Source organism: Panthera pardus, unplaced genomic scaffold (genome assembly GCF_024362965.1).
Source record: "Panthera pardus isolate Hobbes unplaced genomic scaffold, ASM2436296v1 HiC_scaffold_17, whole genome shotgun sequence".
NCBI lineage: Eukaryota > Metazoa > Chordata > Mammalia > Carnivora > Felidae > Panthera > Panthera pardus.
This window is the reverse complement of record NW_026526732.1, coordinates 32725718-32746555: the sequence shown is the minus strand read 5'-3', so window position 1 is coordinate 32746555 and position 20838 is coordinate 32725718. Positions and strand designations below refer to the sequence as shown.

General features: G+C 38.1%; 1 long non-coding RNA gene across 1 annotated transcript; it reads right to left on the bottom strand.

Moving 5' to 3' along the window:
- Nucleotides 1-100: 100 nt before the first annotated feature.
- LOC109249927 (uncharacterized) lies at nt 101-20599 on the bottom strand. Its single transcript, XR_002072818.2, has 3 exons — nt 20338-20599; nt 1963-2065; nt 101-485 (listed from the first exon to the last, which is right to left on the bottom strand). It is a non-coding gene; the product is annotated as an uncharacterized LOC109249927 (long non-coding RNA).
- Between the last annotated feature and the right edge of the window lie 239 nt (nt 20600-20838).

The window sequence follows — 20838 nt, the reverse complement described above, 5'->3', positions numbered from 1 at the left end:
GTTGTTGTTGTTTTTTTTTTTTGCCTGGGACTGCTTCTTGCCATGGCACAGGGTGGGGAGCCCAAGCAGATTTACAGTCATGCTGAGTTTTGGGGTCTAAGATTGGAATTTGTGGCTGCCTGAAGCATCTGGAATTTGCAAGCCAGTGGTATTCAGAGAAGAGGAAGCTGCACAGAGGGTGGGCACCAAAACTCTGTGTGAGGATTCGCCTGGGATCTCTGCTGGGGGTTAACCAGGCTTGTGTAAGGCAAGATTCCATGAAATCTACCAAGGATCTGCTGCAGGGGTGAACGGTGATTTCTGAGGTTGTGCAAGGTTGTGTGTGGCTGAGAGAGGTTGGAGAGCTGGCCCAATCAGCAAATAGAAGATACGTACACAGAATTTTCAGGGTATGCTACATCCATGTGCCTCTCTCTCTTCTTCTCTCTCTCTAATTTGTCCATATGAAAGTGTGTGTCCTCTTCCAGGTCCTGCTGAAGTAATTCCTAGGAACAGAATTACCCATTATTTACCCAGTCTTACTATTATGAAATTAACATTTATTTGTAAAACAACGGGTAAGAAACACCACCTGATTTCTAGATACAGTCTTAATCTAGTACTGAATCAAAGCAGAGGGAGTTTGAATGCACACTATTCAAATTATTTTGAGAGTGATCTGGGTTTGACAGTTCTCAAAACTAATTTTTTGGTAAACTTTCAGCTTTATTTTTTAAGAATTAGGATTTCAAGGGAAATTAGCTTTCTACTTTTGCTTTAAATACCAATTTTTTTCCTTCTGTACAAATCCTTTTGCATGGAGTTAAAAAACATTGAAAAGACTTTTAAAAATTGATGGGGTGCCTGAATGGCTCCGTCGGTTCCGTGTCTGACTTCGGCTTAGGTCATGATCTTTCCTTCATGAGTTTGAGCCCCGCGTCAGGATCTCTGCTGTCAGCTCAGATCCTGCCTTGGATCCTCTGTCCTCCTCTGTCTCTGCCCCTCTCCCAGGTGTGCTGTCTCACTCTCTGTCTCAAAAATAAATAAAAACACTAAAAAAAAAGTAAAGACTTAAAAATCGAGAACAAAAGGATATTAAAGTGTTCAGGAATTATTTTGAGTTTAAGTAAAAGCCTATAATATTCTTGAGTTGAAAACTTTACACCTAAAATATTTTCAAACTTTGGAAAATAAAAACTAGTCATTGTTTTATTTAGAATGATGTTACTTTTAGGGGGCCTCGGTTGAGCATCCGATTCGGATCTCACAGCTTGTAAATTCAAGCCCCGTGTTGGGCTCTGTGCTGATGGCTCAGAGCCTGGAGGCTGCTTCAGATTCTGTCTCTGTCTCTGTCTCTCTGTCTCTGTCTCTCTCTCTCTCTCTCTCTCTCTGCCTCTCTCCTGCTTGTGCTCTTTCTGTCTTTCAAAAATAAACATTAAAAAATTAGAATAATGTTACTTTCAACATAGTTAAATAATAGTAACATAGTTTGATACTAAGATAATGCAGATTATTGGTGTAAGGCAAGCAGTCTTGAATTATTAGCAGTGGAACAAAAATAAGAAAGATCTCATGGTATAAAATAGCCTTGACCCAGTGGCTAAATGTACTTTTACAGCTGTTTGGACTTTTCAAGAGTCTTGCTATCTTTATAATGCACACTTTTAGTTTTCTGTATTGCACTGTGTGTATTTATGATCATTCATGCTGAACAGAGAACAGTTTATGTATGTTTACTCCTAGCATCCAAGCAACTTGGCTGGTACTTTTTTTTTTTTTTTTTTTTTTTTTGGTCATTTTCTGTTAGCTCAGATGTTTGCAAGCCTATTTGCATAGAAAGGGGGGAAAACCTGGGTAGAGTGGCTGTCTGTGTTGCCTAGGGATAACAGAAATCCATTCACAATTGCTTATTAAGTTTAAAAGTCCTTATAAGGAGTATATTCTATAAAGATGTGTATGAGAACAAAGAATATATGGTTTTACCTTTTATTGGATAATCACCATCCTAATAAACTTGCCTTTTCATTTGGCCAGATATTGGTCTTCCCAGCCTCTAACATATCGAGGTTTTCCCAGTTCCATATACCTAGTAAACAGGATAGGTACTCTTAGAGTTTTTTAGCCGTGAGATGTTGCCTATGAATTGGACTCGTTGTTTTCATCCTTTAGCTCTAAAAAGAAACCATTTTTACACATATTATTAAAAACATAGCATACTACTGTTGCCCCCTACATTAACTGAAGATTTATATATCAATATGTGTAATTTACCTATATGTTTTAGACAAATTTTCTTTTTTTTCCCTTCCCCCTCCCCCTTCCCCCCCCCCCCCCCCCCCCCCCCCCGCCACAGGTTCATTTGTACACACAGCACAGGACACCAGCCCCATGCGAAGCCCAGGGGTCATACTCGTTCTTCTATAGAAGGTTATCTGCATAATTTTGTGACACCTGAACTGTGTGTATTCCTTCAGGTAGGATATTGTTTCCTTTAGCCAAGCATCCTGGGACATGATTTACCTAGTAATGCTTTAATTATTTTGAGTTTCCTCAGATCCCACAGGTAACCAGTTTGAACCCGATAAACCTGTAGTTTTGGGGGTGCCTGAGTGACTCAGTTAAGTGTCCATTTCTTGGTTTTGGTTCAGATCATGATCTCATGGTTCCTGGGTTCAAGCCCTGCATCAGGCTCTCAGCACAGAGCCCACCTTGGATCCTCTGTCTCCCTCTCTATCTACTCATCCCCTGCTTGTGTGCTCTTTCTCTGTCTCTCTCTCAAAACTAAATGAATATGAAAAACCAACAACTGTAGTTTTGAATATTTTCCCCTCAAGCCCACACAAAGATAAAGAAGTTTTCTTGACACTTCTCATCAGGAGATAAATATTTTCTAGGCGCTCTGGCCTGCCCCCGGTCTGGAAAGGTCCATGCTTATGGCCAGAATCTTAATTTTTTTTTAACATTTATTCATTTTTGAGAAACAGAGCACAAGCAGGGGAGGGGGCAGAGAGAGAGGGAGATACAGAATCTGAAACAGGCTCCAGGCTCTGAGCTGTTACATTTTAACTCACCATCTTGCAAGTATCTAAAAGTAAAAAGTCACTGCACTCTAAGTTCTTGGGATGAGCAAATGCCCTCAGGGCACTATTTCATTTCAACCTTCACATATCCCTCCATTAACTGCTTCCTCTTCCTGGTTGGACCCTGGTGTTTTTTCTTTCTTTCTTGTTCAGCAGTGCTTTTTCATTTGGAAAATGTTTACTTAAGTGTAATACCCATACAGAAAAATTACAAGCACAAATTATAAGTAATACAGTGTGAGGAGTTGTTACAAACTAAACATGTTCATGTAACTATCATATAAATCAAGACAAAGACTATTACCAGAGCCCCAGGAACCTTCTGACCCTTTGTAAAGGCATCAGCCACTTAACTATAATAGCCTCTATCCTTTTATTTTTATAAATTAGCTTTGCCTGTTTTTGAATTTTAGGTAAATGGAATCATATAGTATATATTCTTTTGTCTATGAATTTATTTGCATGACATCATATTTGTGAACCTTACACATATTTTCATGTGTAGCATTAAAATTTTTTTTTAACATTTATTTATTTTTGAGAGAGAGAGAGAGAGACAGAGTGTGAGCAAGAGAGGGGCAGAGAGAAGGAGACCCAGAATCTGAAGCAGACTCCAGGCTCCAAGCTGTCAGCACAGAGCCCGATGTGGGGCTTGAACTCAGTGATCATGACCTGAGCCCAAGTCGGATGATTGACCAACTGAGCCACCCAGGTGCCCCAGTAGCTTTAAAAAAAAATTTTTTTTAAATTTTATGACTGTACTACAACTTATCCAGTCTATTTATTGATGGACAATTGAGTTGTTGAAAATTTGGGGTCATCACAAATAATGCTGCTGTGAGCATTCTTATAGAAGTCTCTTAGTGAACATATACATTCATTTCCATTTGGTATATAGCTATGAGTGGAATTGCTCGGGTGTACATATGTTCTTTGGCACTTTTCCAAAGTGGTTGCTCGTGGTTACGTTCAGTGAGCAGCGTGGGAAAGCCGCAGTAATTCTGCGTCCTCCCTGACACTTGGTACCGCTGGGCGTGTTTGTTTGTTTAAATATTAGCCATTCTGATGAGGGAGAGGAAACTCACCACTTTAACTGACATCTCTCTGTAGGTTAATTATTGTGAATACCTTACCTAATGCTTATTAGACAGCCATTCGCTTTTTTTTTTTTTTTTTTTACTTTCTTAGTTCTGTTCTGTGCATGAGGTCTTCTTAATATATATATATATAGCAAATATCTTCTCCCACTCTGTGACTTCACTGTCTTACTGTTGTTTAGATGAGTAAAATTGCTTAATTTTAATGAAATCCAGTTTTTCATAGTTTTCCTTTCTGGTGAATGTGTTCTTTGGCGCTGTTTAAGAAGTCTGTTCCTCCTTAATTCTTGAGGAAAATCTTTACCTGCTTAAATCTTTATGGCTTTGCCTTTCATATTTACACATCACAATTCGCATGGAATTGGTTTTTGGTTGTCATAAATCGAGAGACCATATATTTGACTGACTGTTTCTAGATTCTGTCTTCTTTTCCACTGGTCTGTTTGCTCATGTGCAAATACCACCCTCTTATTTACCATAACCTCACAGTAAATCTTGAAATCTAGTAGTGTGAGTTCCCCAACTTTATTTTTCTTCAAGAATTGTTTAACTGTGCTTGACCCTTGCTGTATTCATACAAATTTTAGCACCAGATTTTCAGTTTCTGTTGAAATACCTATTAAGATTTTAGTTGGATGTTATCAAATTTGTAAATTAATTTAAGGATATTCAAAGTTTTACAGTATTGATTCAACTAATTCATGAATATTTATTAAAATCTTTTAAATTTCAGTAATATTTTATAGTCTTATACAGAAGTCTTACACATCTTTTGTTAAATTTATTCCTACATATTCAATACTTTATGGTCTTGTGTTATCATTTTTTTTAAAACTGCATTTTCCAACTGTTTTTGCTAGCATATGCAAATACAAATGATTTTTATACCCAGAAACCTTGTTAGATTCACTTACTAATTCTGTCAATGCCTTATCAATAAAAATTTAGATTTTTTACATTCACAATCATGTATTCTGATTCTTATATGTTTCATTCTTTTTTCTTTCATTTTTTAACTGGATAGTGAATAGATGTGGTTTTATCGAACACACTTGTTCTATCTCTAAACTCTGAGGTAAGCTGTCCATTGTCCACCAGTAAGTATTACGTTTACTGAAGGTTTTTGTGGAGATCTATTATCAGGCTAGGGAAATCCCTGTCTATTGCTGTTTGCTAATAGCTTTTATAATGAATTTCTGTTACATTTTATCAAAATTGCTGTGCAATTGTTTTTTCTATTGTATTTTTATGATTCATTTTCTATATAAGGTAAAAGTTTAGTTCTCTGCTTGAGTAAAACAGGCAGTCATCTATCTGGTCAGGATGTGGGTAGTTTTATACATTTCCCTTTTTTTTATGTTTATTTATTTTTGAGAGAGAGAGAAGGTAAAACTTTAGTTCTTTGCTTGAGTAAAACAGGCAGTCATCTATCTGGTCAGGATGTGGGTAGTTTTATACATTTTTTTTTATGTTTATTTATTTCTTTTTGAGAGAGCGAGCGAGTGAGGGAGGGGCAGAGAGAGAGGGAGACACAGATCTGAAGGAAGCTCCAGGCTCTGAGCTGTCAGCACAGAGCCAGACTCGGGAAGCTTGAGATCATGACCTGAGCCGAAGTCAGAAGCTTAACCCACTGAGCCACCCAGGCGCCCCAGGATGTGGATAGTTTTCAATGTCTGTTTCTTTTCAGGGCACCTGGGTGACTCAGTTGAGTGCCCAAATTCTGCTCAGGTCATGATCTCAGGATTCATGGGTTTGTGCCCTGGATCGAACTCGCTGCTGTCAGTGCAGAGCCGGCTCTGGATCCTTTGTTCCCCTCTCTCTCTGCCCCTCCCCTGCTCACTCTCTCAAAATTAAATAAACATAAGATAAATTAATAAGTGCCTGTTTCTTTTAAAGACTTCAATCTACTCCTCCTGTTTTGAGTTCCCCCACTGTCCACTCCCATGCATTTTTATACCCCCCACTTTGGGAGCACTTAATGCCTTTAATTCCTTATAGTTTCCAGGATTGCGTGTGCCACAGGTTATCTCTCTTTCGTGGCTTCCTCATTCCTGTCCTCTTTTCCTCCAGCCCTGTTGATGTTTAGCACTTAATTTTCTGTAAGTTGCTAAGTTATCTACCATTATCCCCTCAGCTTTTCAGCCTCCAAAATTCTTATTCATTCATTTGACAACTGTCTTGCAGTTAGGATGACCAGATTTGGTGAATAAAATCCCAGGATACCCAGTTAGATTTGAATTCTACACAAACAGCAGATGGGATCTCTCTGTACTCAGACATTATCTGCTGTTTATCTGAGGTTAGTTGGTCATCCTGCCTTTTACCTGGCATTCTTATTGTGAGTACCAATTGGTTTAGGTATTGTAGGTGTAGGTGATACATGAGAGATTAAAAATGTTCAAAAATCCCTGCTCTCAGGAGGTTACATTCTGCCGGTAAGACAGATATTGTACATGTGTAAATTATGTAGCATGTTAGTGATATGTGCTATGGAAAAGAAATGAAGTGGGCTAATGGATGTCAGATATATAAAGATTGAGATTGCACTTAAGGTGCGTCGGAAAAAATATCAAGGAGAGAGTGAAGCTACAGTAATTTTAGGGAGAAGTGTACCCCAGGCAGAAGGGGCAGCACATGAAGCCCGAGGCAGGAGTGTAGCTAGTATGTTTGAGGCGGGAGGCCATGATGGTCCAAGTGGGTTAGCAAGATAAGGTCAGGAGCAGGACAGGAACGGGAGTCCAGACCAGGTAAGGCATTGTGGGCCATTGTGAAAACAAGGCTTCTCCTCTCAGTCAGGAAGGAAGACAGTGGAGTGTTTAAACACGAGTGATGTTGTTGAAAGAAGCAATCTGGCTTCTTTCTGGCTTCTATGCGGAGAATGCGCAGTGGTGGCTCAGGGGAGGCTAAGGAAGAAGAGATTACTGCAGTAACCTAGGCAAGAGATGATGGTAGCCTTGACTAGTGTGGAGCGGTGGAAATGGTGAAAAATGTCAAAATTCTCGATCTATTTTGATGGTAGATCTAACAGGATTTCCCGACGGGTAGGATATAAGTATTAGCAAAACTGTGGAATCATGGATAATGCTATTTTTGATCTGAGCACTTGCAAGCAGGGTTCAGTTCTACGCCATCTCTCATCTATTTTAATCTTCTCTTATTTTTATCTTCATTGCTTTATGTTTGTTTATATCCGTTAATGATAGTTTAGGGAGGCTTTGGGTTGAAGCAGTGATAAACCTGTGTGTTGAAATCAACATGTGTATCCAGAAATCCATATAGTTATTTTGATAAATTAATTTTATTTAGTTTTGATTTGTGGGGAATAAGCACCTTTGGAATTTAACTGTAATGTGATACCTTATTTTGATAAAGGTGATGGAAAATAAATGTGACCAAAACAATGTGGCTCATATCCATGTAATGTAAGACATGTGATTCAATTAGAATTTCCTTGTTGCATTTGGTTTCTGTAGAGAGAGATTATTTTTTACCCTTGTGCCACTGCCAAAATGATACCCATGAATTAACTTCTCTGCCATGAAACTAGTCCATTTTTGTATTTTGAAATGACTGATGGAAATGATCCATTTTATGTGCCCAAAGAGACATCATATACCCTGCATAATTCCACAAGGAATTGGAAAAGGTCCAGCTAATCAGATCAGATATTTTTTTTTTAATTTTTAAAAAATGTTTATTCTTGAGAGAGAGAAAGTGAGCATGAGCAGAGGACAGAAAGAGAGGGGGACAGAGGATCTGAAGGGGGCTCTGCGCTGACAGCAGAAAGCCCAATGTGGGGCTCACGTACCATGAGATCATGACCTGAGCTGAAGTCAGAAACTTAACACTAAGAGCAGATATTTTTAATGCTTCTTATTGAGAAATATGAGCATGAACTTCTGGATAAATATATAGATTATTATAATCAGTCCTTTTTTTTTTTTTGATCAGTACTTTGTTAATTAACTTTGTTTCCTGTCTGAGCACAGCAAGGCAGAGTTTTATGCTATTAATGGCTACTCACTGCTTTTTCTTCTTACTTTGTAAAGAATGTCAAAACTTAACTAGATTTGCTTATATCTTTTAGGTATTTCCCATATTTCCCTGTCTTTTCTATGGCCTAACCTGATCCACTAAAAAAATAAAGAAAGAAAGAAAAAACAAATGACCATGTATTTTAAAACTACATACTGTAAAATGTTCTTTATACAAAAACCTGAAAACTTTGATGAGAGTGATTTGGGCAGCCTGAGGCATTAATTGAAGACCTATATGATAACTTTCAGTTATGTTGAGAATCAGATATACCTTCTGAATAAATTAACAAATAAAATTCTCCAAATTAAAAGTACACTTAATCACATTTTAATTCTTTTCAAATTGTTGATACACATGAAAATTATCAGAGAACCAGAATATTCAAGATTTATCCGCACTGTGCCTCCTAGTTCATAACTCTGTGTTAAATAATTTGTGTAATCTTTTTCAGTGACAGTATGCTAATTGGACTTCTATTTATATTTCCTGTTGTCATGCTTATCAAATTGGAATAACTGAACCTGTGGGAACCCATGCCAGGTCACTGGCAATTGATACCCCGGGATGAACAAAGTAAATCTTCCTAGGGCATCTGTTTTTTGTTTTGTTTTGTTTTTTTTGTGTGTGTGAAAACTTTCTGTACTTAAGCAGATATATATTGGTGTGTAACACAAAGTGTAAAGGAGACATAAAAGAAATTTTTACTTGCTACAAGTAGACTTTGGACTTTACCTCAGCCTACCATCGATCTCCTGTACTGCTTTGACATAAATGTTTGAGCGGCTCAATTTGGAAGTCTTCAGGAAAGATCCTGTGATTCTAGCATGTTGTTCAGATATTTCCAGGGTTAGATCCTGATATCATATTTTATAGCTCTTGTAAAAGTGCAAAATATTCTAGAATAGCTTGCAGAGTACAATGTAAATGTCTAGTTATCCTACTAAGTTAGCCAGTCTTCCTTTTTTCCCGGAACGTGCCTAATTTTGCATCAAGTAAGTCAATTCCCTTACCTTGGATGACATTTTCAATGTTCTATGGAAAATAACTATAACAGATATGAATTGAGAGCTTTGTTTACATTAAGAGCCCCTCTGTATTCTCTCTTTTAACCATGATAGCAATCCTCTGAGTTAGATACTAGTTTGATTTGTTTCTACAGATGAGAACTTGGACACAGAGTGGTCAGGTTACATTCTCCAGGTCATACAGCCTTGGAAGAAAAGGATCCGGGATTTGAACCCAAGTTGTCCTCTTTGGAGGCCCTACCTACCTTTAAACATTATTCTTTGTCCATAAATAATCTTGAGTTAACACACTCTTTTGTTTAAAAAAAAAAACAAAGGAAATCTTTTTAATTATGGATAGCAGGGCTGACTTCTGCAACGTGATGTGATCCTTAACTGGTGGGATGAGCTGCACACAGTACCCAGTGTACATGAACGGTATAGACTTAACACACATTCAGAGGTACACGGTGAATCTCAAACCAGACTATGAAGTTGATGAAATTCATGTTCCATTTCCACAGGCCTCAACTTCCACATTCTTGACTTCTCTCAGCACTTTCTCTCCAACTGCTTTCTAACCTTCCCCTCTTGTGTAAACTGAACAGAATGTGATACCAGCCTTTATAATGTGGTTGATGGATTCCACTTTACATGGGTGTGAATAAATTCCAGTAATGTGCATTATCTCCACTAGGCATCTTCATTCAAACCTTTGGCTTTATCTCTAATAGAAAGATTTGAGTCCATTAAAATGCCAGCCCCAGTAACCATGTGGTAAGATAACTTGAGAGTGGTAGACCCTTGATCTGACTCTATACCTTCCTAAGCTGCTTTATGGAATGAGACTGACCAAGGGTATAGATGGCCTAAAGGAAGACCACCACACAGCTTCTTTGCTTATTTAAAACTATCATCCTTCGGTGAAACTAACAGTGACCTATCAGTTGCAGCGCTAAGCATTTTCCAGGAGTTTCTGGAGAGCAGAAGAGCACCTATCTCATTGTTACCATTTTCTGCCGAGACTGGAACAGTTGGCTACGGCACATGTGTTCCTTCTAGGTGCTGTGCCCACCATCACTGCCTATACAGAGGCTTCAAGATTAAACACCTCTGGCCTCCTGTTCATTCTGATGTTGTGACATTTTGGTAACAAGCATTGAGTAGTAGCTTTTATAGAAACCCTGCTCTTTGGATACCCGGAAATGCCTCTATCTTTTGTATTACTTTGATCTCTGATAAGAAGTTGCTAAAAATTAAATTACCTTCCTTATTAAAAGAGGTGCTGCAGTGGAATTTTCTTCTTTCACACAGGTTTTTTTTTTTTTTGTTTCCTCTGTTTATATGTTTATCTTTCCCACTTGACTCGGTCTCACTGGACTGTTTTTCTTTTCTCTTTGCATCCCAACTGCCTAGTACAGCACTTGACAGAGTAATGGAAATGTGGAATGAAGGAATTCATGGATGAGGGAGTGAATAAACAAGTTTTTTGAGTCTGTGTATAACTTTAGCCTCTGTAGAGGCTATGTATGTGTAGAATAATGCTTCAAACACAAAATATCCAATGGTATTAGGTAGCATAATTGATGCTATTGGAATAAGATATTGGCTTAGGCAAAATTCGTTTCATTTATTAACAAAAATTTAGAACTCAGGTTTTAAGTAAGTACTGATTTTAGACTATTTTCCAGGCAGGCTCCAATTTGTGGAACATTTTTAAGAGTTCCACAAAAAGTTTCAAACTGGCTTTTCTTATTTATGGCTGAAATTGTATTAAAGAAAGCACAGTAGCCCTTCATTACTTATCACAGGTTTTAGTCCTCTCTGGACTATATCTAGCTCAACTCTTCCCTTCCAATCTGATATCCTTCCACTTTCCACATGCAGCATTTCTCTGTGCAAACCAGTATCCTCCGTAATCTCCCGTTACCCCAACACCTTGGACTCTTTATGGCCTTTATTCATCCAGCCCTTACCCTCTCATCAACCCTTTCCCAATCCTTCCTCAGTCCTACTCCATCAGTTTTTACCCATCTTCCTCCACCATGAATTCTTCCCTGACAACTCTTACCAAATGGTTTTTTGTGCTCTTTTTCTGAGTTCTTAGTACACATATGGCTAGTGCCACAGTTACAACCTGACTTTATTTCTGTTTGCTCTGTTGGTTTTCTCCCCAGATGTAAACTCTTTGAACGCAACGATTCTGTCAGTGCCTCCAAGTCTCCCATAATACCAAATAAAATATTAAACATACAAAAAGCGTGCTCAGAGCCAAGGTGACAAAAGCACAAAAATTAACAAGTGAGACTTCATGAAAGGAAAAAGTCTCACAGCAAAGAAAACGGTCAACAAAATGGAAAGACAACCTATGGAACGGGAGAAAGTATTTGGAAATCACATATCTGATGAAGAGTTAATATTTAAAATATAGAAAGAACTCATACAACTCAATAGCAAACAAATCTGATTTAAAATGGGCAGAGAATCTGAAGACATTTTTCCACAGAAGACATACAAATGGTTAACATGTACAAAAAGAGGTGCTCAGCATCACTAATCACAAGCGAAATGCAAATCAAAACCACAACGAGATATTAGTTATACCAGTGAGAAGGGCCATCATCAAAAAGACAACAGATGAGTTGTGAGCATGTGGAGAAAAGGGAAGCCTTGTGTATTTTTGATGGCATTGTAAATTGGTGCAACCACTATGGAAAACAGTATGACGTTTTCCTCAAAAAATTAAAAACCCAGCCAACCCACTTTTGGCTACATATCTAAAGGAAATGAAAATAGGATATTTAAGAGATCTCTGCACTTCCATGTTTATTGCAACATTATTCACAATAGCCAGGATATGGAAACAACCTGTCAGTAGCTGGGTGAATGGATAAAGCAGCCATGACATGTGTATACAATGTAATGTTCAGCCATAAGACAGAAAGTAGGAAATCCTGCCATTTGTCCTAGCATGGATGGAACTTGAAGGCCTTATATGCTAAGTGAAATAAGCCAGACAGAGAAAGACAAATACTGGATGGTGTCACATATAAATAAGTGGAATTTTTTTTAGTCAAATTCATAAAACTGGTAGAAAAGTTGTTGTCAGGGATGGGGGGAGCAGAACATGGAAAGGTTGGTAGAAGGGTGCAAGCAAGATTTCAGCTACAAGATCAATAAGGTTTGAGTATCTAAGGTACAACATGGTGACCGTAGTTGATAATACTATATTGTATAATTGAAATGTGCTGAGAGTGAAACTTGAATGTTTTCACCAAAAGAAAAGAGAAGAAAAAAGGAAAGAAAGGAAAGGAAAAGAAACAAGAGAAAAAGGAGAAAAGAGCAAAAAAGAAAAGACAAGGAAAAAGGAAAATGGAAATGTGAGGTGATGGATGTATTAGTTAACTAGGTGGGGGTATCATTTCACAACGTACGTACGTTAAATCAGCATGATGTACACTTTAAATATCTTACTGTTTTGTCAGTTATACCTCAGTAAAGCTGAAATTAAAAAAATATATACTTGGCAGTGTTGTTTATTGGCAAGAGGAGGGTTTTTTTTATGTTTCACTGACCCCTTTATTGATACTTTTCATATCCATTTCCTATTTGATCTTTAAAAATTAAAATCACTTGTCAAAATCATTTTTATAATCTGTCACATCTCAGTGCTATGTCTTAATCAGATGATATTCAAACCTGTCTGAAAGGAAAGTTTGCCTTCCTATTTGGAAACTTACACAACATTCTGCCCACCAGATGTCAATGCTTCTTTTGGAAACACTTCTTGTATGGTTCTCTTATCATGCAAAGGGCACAGTCTGTAGTTTAAAGATCCTGACAATTTTAACATCTGGGAGTGACCTAAATCCAGGAAACTATATGGCCATAATGATAAGAATAAACAAAGAATATACTAAAGATAGTCTTACTAGAGAGAATATTTCCCCCCACTTTTCACTTAAAGCTAGGAAGTGAAATGAATAGGGAATTGAAGGGTAACCTATAAGTCTGAAACAGCACTTTTCCAGGTGCAGGAGAGGATATGAAATTGCTGACATTGGTTTTAAAAAGTTCAAACTGTAAAGAAAAGGGAAATAGTACCTGGAATGGTGGTTTTTCACTGAAGCTAAGATCAAAGCTTACCATTTCTAAGTACAAAGTAAATGGAGTCTTTGGGAATTGCTCTAATTTTAATATAAGACAATTTTCTAATTTTTGTTCACTTTCTACTGGCTCATGCCTGTGTTTGCAGTAACACTGATTTGAAATGTCTATATTTGTGAGAAAAAAAATTTAACCACTTGTTTTTTAACTTGGTAGTATGATACAGTGAGGTCCATCTGTTTAACATCTGGACTACTGTAATACTAATTAGAAAGGACAGTATATTTTTCAGTTCTCCACATACCTTTGTACAGCAAACCTTCTAATATGTCTCATTGTACTTGTCACAGTGCAAGGTGTGGCATTATCGGTAGCTATGATGGAAAGACTTCATTTCTTGATTTAAAACTTAGAAGAGTAATTGCCTAGATCTTAAATGAGCTCTGCCTATTTTGACAAGGGGAAATGAAGTAAATGAAGATTTCACTCTTTCTATTTTACTTAGTATGAGGAAATTATAGAGGGAGACTGAGCTTCAAGTCTGGTTCTGGGCCACTGCAAAACCCTGCCTTCACATTTTGTATTTTCTACTCTTCTGCTCTTTGAAATGCCTTGGCACCTTTAAAAATTTTTTTTAAATATTTACTTAGAGAGAGAGGGAGACAGAGAGACAGAGTGTGAGTGGCAGAGGGGCAGAGAGAGAGGGAGACACAGAATTCAAAGCAGGCTCCAGGCTCTGAGCTGTCAGCAGAGAGCCTGATGTGGGGCTTGAACTCACAGACTAGGAGATCATGACCTGAGCCAAAGTCGGTCGCTTAACGGACTAAGCCACCCAGGCACCCCATTTTTGGCACTTTTTAAAAACAAGTAGGTCAAGATTTTTTTTTTTAAAGTTCTGCTCTTCAGACTTAAGACTTTATAAGTACATGAGTTAACATCATGAATACCATGACTGATTATGCTCTGTGCAATTGATCAAATTTCCATTTTATCTACGGATTTTGGTGGCAGATAACACAGCTTTGATGAGTGATTAATTGGCCAGGAGGAAGGTGGGCTCTTAGGGCTAGATTGATAGGGTCATGGGAAATACCACAAATGCAGAGAAATTGAAATGAGTACCCCCCATAAAAACTCTTTGAAGACTACATTTAAATTAGAAAATATAGTCAATTATGTGCATATGCTTCTTACAGGGGGCAGAGTCCATTTACATAAGCATTTTATTTGCTTATTTTTTTAATGTTTATTTTTGAGAGAGAGAGAGAGAGAGAGAGAGAGAGAGAGACCTAGTGAGAGCGGGGGAGGGGCAGAGAGAGAGGGAGACTCAGAATCCAAAGCAGGCACCAGGCTCTGAGCTGTCAGCACAGAGCCCCGAAGCAGGGCTCAAACCCACAAACCAAGAGATCATGACCTGAGCGGAAGCCGGTTGCTTAACTTACTAGGCCACCCAGGTGCCCCTACATAAGCATTTTAATAGCTCCTTTGGATATCCGCTAAACTTTCAGAAGAAAAAGAATTAATGTGGATACTCTCATGTTGAAAGGAGTAAAAGAAGGATTTTTTTTGAAGTAAAAGCAATGTAGAAAATTCAATTAAAAACAGCTTTATTTAGGCACTGTGAACTTTGTGTGAAAGTTTCAAATGCCTGAAATAAAGCCTTTGTGTATGCAAGTCATTGGGCTTTGATTGGCATGGACTTTGAGCTAGCAAAAAAAAAAGTAACAAACTGTTTTGGAGTGTCTAAGGAGTTCAACACTACAATTACTACACTTCTGTTTCCTTGATTTGGGGTAGGTTTATATTTCCTAGAACAAAAGTAAAAAAAAAAACAAAAACAAAAACAAAACTTCTAGGACAATTGTTTCAATCACTTTCCTATTTCTGATTTCAGGAAAAACTTTATTATTTACACATGTTTTAAAGGTAAACTGAGGCACATTACAATTTTTCAAGTGTATTTGAGCGTTAATTCAAATTGGGGAATGCCAAACCAAAGATGGTTAGAAGAGCTCCACCCATAGGAGCTAGGGGCAAAGTTTTTGTAGAAAAAAACACTGAACCAAAGCAAAGAAATTATTTGATTGGCTATAGCTTAAGTGGTTGCCTTATTTGGGAAAGCTTCCTGTACTGTTTGTGATTAGTTGTTCTTAAGTTTCCTTATTTTGGATTGGAGTGCATTGACTCTGGGCTTAGATTTTGTTCACTTCTGTATGTTGCTGCTGCATTAGAAACATCTCCGTGCGATGGCCTCCTTGTTTAAATACTTTAGTACTTACAGCCATTAGTTATTTTTTTCTGATTTGCCCTTTAAATATGGATCAGGCTAAAATTCAAAATTCTGTACCATACTAGTCAACATTAAATATCACATAACATCATTGTTGTGTATCCAGTTATTTCTATGCATCATGTGCTCTGAACAGATTTATTTATTCTAAGACTCTTCAATTTAAGTCATTAAAACTGTATTCAGAAAAACATATAGCATCTAACTTCTCAACTGCAGACCTAGGGATTCAGGTCAAGAAAAGAATTATAGCCACATCGAACTAGAGGGACAGTCATGTGCATCTGAGTTCGAGATGTGGTAATCTTGGCAAAGGCAAGTTATCTAGGTTTAAAAGACATGGTAATCCTTTAGAATTGTATTTTGCTACCACAATCAAGAGGTGTAAATTTTCTTCTTCTGAGTAGCCTATTTATAGGTTTTTGCTGCTGTTACAGCCTTTATCCTCATACGTGTTGGAAATATTTCCTCCCAATCTATTACCCTTTTCATTTATGGTATCTTTTGATCCATAGAACTCTTTTTGATCTGGAAGTTTATTATGTACACCAGTCTAGTTTGCTTTTTAAGAAAGTATCCACATATCATTAATTATGTTCTGTGACATTAAACATTCCCTTAAATGTTAAAAAAAGAGACGGAGGGGCGCCTGGGTGGCTCAGTTGGTTAAGCGTCCGACTTCGGCTCAGGTCACGATCTCGCGGTATGTGAGTTCGAGCCCCGCATCGGGCTCTGTGCTGACTGCTCAGAGCCTGGAGCCCGTTTCAGATTCTGTGTCTCCCTCTCTCTCTGACCCTCCCCCATTCATGCTCTGTCTCTCTCTGTCTCAAAAATAAATAAATGTTAAAAAAAAAATTTAAAAAAAAAAAAAAAAAAAAAAAGAGACGGAGACGGAAGTTTTCATCATGTGTTTTCTCCTGAATATGTAACACGAATGAGAAACATTTTTAAATTCAGAGATTGATACCTCAAAATCCCCTTTACAAATATGGTAATAGTTTACTGATAACTAAACAAGAAAATTTTGCAGTTGTACCTGTCTTCATGTATTTGTTTCTTATATGCAAAATTTATTCGTTTCTATTCCAAGAAAAAATACCTAAGTAACAATATGGAATATGTCTTACGTCCACTTCTTTGCATAGGAGAAAAAAGAACAAGTCAATTTTCTTTGTTCCCAAGATTTAAAAAAAAAATGATTCTGTGGATTCAACTTGGTGTTGTCTGTGTGTCCTTCTAATAGCTGCCTTTCTTATTGGCTTTCTAGATGTCCTTCTGAACAGACCTTTAGATGAACCATGTTTGTTCCTGGAGAATGCAGAGTGACCACACAGATTTCGTCAAAATAATGAGCATTCCTTTAAAGGCCAGCCGAGAGAGAGAAGGGTTTTGCTCAGCACATTTTTACTACTGATGCAACTCTCTCTCTCTCTCTCTCTCTCTCTCTCTCTCTCTTTTGCTCATACGAAACATCACATCATTCCTAAGGATGAGAAACTCACAGGCTAAAAATGTAAGGCTTTCTGTGTGTCTGGAGCGAAATTTTGTCATTTAAAAGAAAATAGCTCTGACTAGGCAGGATAGTCTTCCTGAGTATTTCATTCCTAGGACTGTTTGCATTCTTTCCCAGTGAGCTGGAGTGATAGGCACTGGATCCTATTTATAACAGGCAAGATGAGCTCTTAAGCTATTTGGTGCTGGGTTAAGAATAAAAGCTTCAAGGGATTGGTTGGAATTTCTGTGCACCTCTTCTCAGCAAGCGTCCTTTGCCCTTTTGGGGGAGATGTGGCTGTATGTTAGGTTTGTGAGAACCCAACTCAGGAATAGCATGTGATGTGAAAATGGAAAACAGTTGGATTGAAACCATACATGGTGAAGTAAAAAAGATGCTCTTTCTTGAGCTGTTGCTGAAATATGCTGGGGTTATTTCAGTGCTTGAAGAATAAATAGAACTTGAGGCACCCTGGAGGATAATGGAAAAAGTATGTGAGAGGACTCTGTGAATTTTCCCAGCTGCATCTCAGCCAGTTATCATTCAGCTTTCACTCTGACTTTAGAAAACATTATTTCCGAGCAGCAGAGTCTGAGCCCTTTGTGAAACTACCCTGCGTGTTTGAAGACGTGAGAGGGGCACCTGGGTGGCTCAGTCGGTTAAGTGCCTGACTCTAGATCTCAGCTGAGGTCATGATCTCACTGTTGGTGGGTTCAAGCCCCACATCGGGCTCTGCGCTGACAGTGCGGAGGCTGCTTGGGATTCTCTCTCTCCCTCTGCCCCTCCCCCACTCATTCACATACACACACACACTCTCTCTCTCTCTCAAAATAAATAAATAAAAAACTTAAAAAAGAGCCGTGAAGGAAGTTTCTACCTAACCCTGTATTCCTCACGATTGCTGTGAATCAAAGCACTGAAGCAAAACCAAAGAAACAAAACAACAACAAACCCCCCCAATAAGCACAAGAAGACATTGCAAATGACGTGATAACTAATCATAAACTACACAGAGTTATAAGATGTTCGGCACCTAAAGGTCTTAGTCCAAGCTCTTCTTCAGATGAAGGAAGCAAGACCATAATTAAAATAATCTAATAACCACTGATGACAGAATGGAATCACTTCTCGTGGCTTCCTGTCTCCCTGTCGAAGGGTACCCTTCATTGGGAAATGCTCAATAGCAAAACTTACAAATGGAAAGCATGTCTGTAAGGTGTTTGGACAGTGCAGTCCATTGGCAGTCTCTAGATTTACTGGGTCTGTGGCCCCGTAGCTGTGTAACAGCCCTAAAGAAACTACAGCATCTTGGTGTTACAAGTACTTAGACTCATCCGGTTTGGTTATCCCCAGGGAGAATAAAGGAGCTGGATATTTTTAGGAACGTTTAGCCATTCAAATTAAAGGGAGGGTGGTCCTGGTGCTGGGAAAAATGACGGAGATACAGGTCTAGGTGGTTCAGAATGACGGCGGATCAGAGGAGACATTCTTCTCTGCATTGTTTTTAACTTTATGTATGAAGCATCGAGATGTTCTTGCTGAATTAGTTAGGATTTAGTACAATGAGAATCGGTCTGTTGAATACAGCCCATTCTTTTAAGCTTGCCTCCAGCACTAAGCTTAATCTCCTAGCTGAAACTGTATATGAGAAATATACTCGTTCCTCTCTATGAATGTTTATTTAAATTGATATCTTGAGCTCTCCTGTGTGTCGGTGAGGATCTCAGCATCCCAGAAGCACATCACTAGAGGATGGTACTTGTTAATCGAGAGGCAAGGGCACGGCAACAGAGAGAAACTTTGTTTTCTGATTCAACACTGCTAAGCCGTCAGACCTGCACTAGAAAACAATTTTTGAATATAGATCAGTTTGTGTTAGGAATCTGAGACTTCAGGCTGAGAGTCTTTCCTAAGCTGTCCATGTGTCTACCTCAATATCGCAAAACATCTTCAGAATGAAGGAGAAGGAAACTCCCGATCAGCCTTTAGGTTATTCAGAGTTTTATCTTAGCGATTTTTGAGTAGATCGAATGATAACGTATACATACAAATGACAGCTTATTGTGGTGTCTTTAACCATTAACTTGAGGAAGTTGATTTTAGTAGATAGTGTCAAAATATAGAAAGGGATAAATATATGTCAGGAAATTATAATAATGGTACATGTATTACCTTAGCCATAGACCTGAGTATGTAAATTGAGGTCTCATATGATTTTCTCAACCCTGTAACAGTAACCATTATTATTATTTCCATTCTTTATTTGTGAAAATTGAGGCTTTAGAAGGTCATGCAACTAATAAGTGGCAATGCCACTGATCTTTATGGTTTTCGAATATATACTTTTGACCACCAGGTTCTATTACTTGAAATAAAAGTTACACTTCCCATTGTGTCATAAAAACACATAGTAAATAACTTTGTAACTCTGCTGGTTGTGTGCTAAGCCTCTCAGGTTTTGATTGGTTTTGTTGGTTAGGTCTTTTTGTTTTGTTTTGTTTTGTTTTGATGAAAAATCTTGAAAGATTTAAACTATCCTATGTTCTTTATGAAGAGAGATCAGAACAAAGTAGACTGTCAGCAACTGGCAAGCATCAGTGATTCATGTGAAAGACTATTGTCTCTGGTGATACAATGAGTGCTGGGCTAAGAGCCCAGCGACAGGAATCTGCCATATCCTGGCTTTGAGATTTATGTAAACAATATAACTGGGATACATTATCTATAGTTTTTTTGTTTTTTTGTTTTTTTTAAAATCTCTGGGATGCCATGATTCTCATATAAAACTCTACATTTGAAGGTCTGGCATTGTTTATTTAAAAGGCATATGTAGTTTTTTTTCATGTTTATTTATTTATTTTGAGAGAGAGAGACAGAGCACAAGCAGGGGAGGGGCAGAGAGAGAGAGAGAATACCAAGCAGGCTGTGTGCTGTCAGCATAGAGCCTGACGTGCGACTCAATCCCACGAACCACAAGATCATGACCTGAACTGAAATCAAGAGCTGGTCATTTAACCGACAGAGCCACCCAAGTGCCCCTAAAAGGCATACGTAGTTTAATTCACAGGAAGAAAATAATGGTATCAATATAGAATTAAATTCACACTTCCAGAGTACCATATTCCATGGCAACATTATTTCTCAGAAAAGTAGGGCCAGCGCATTGGTTGTAAAATGCCTGAAGTAAAAATGTAGTAATGAGTAGTATGAGACACTCTGATAACTGTTGCTGGTATAAGAAGAGGCTTACCTCAAGGAGGAAGAGTAGTGTATCATTTTGGAGCAGAGCTTGTGAGCATCATTCCTCCCAAGTCCTCTCCTAATATGGCAGCCTTAGCGCAGGGCTGAAGCCGTGGGAAGTGTTCAATACATATTTACCCTGAAGGTGTTCTGCCTCGAGAGAGAGAGATGTCATTTTGAACTTCAACCCAATTTTTCCAACTTCACATTCTGCAACCTTTTTTCACTTTTCGATCATTTTCCTTGTCATCTTGTGCATATAAGAACTGAGCAGAAGGACATACGTTACTTTTCCCCGGTCACCCAGTCACTGGCAGAACTGAAACCAGAGTCTAGATGCACACATTGCTACTAAGTGGCACAATGATAAAAAGACACGCTTGACTTTGAAATATTTTAATTTAACACTATAATGACTTGTATAGATGCAGCACTTGAAACTTACCCTGCATTTCTGGGTTCAGTTACTGCAGGGGACAATTGCGGATGTTTTTGTTTATGGGCATTGGGT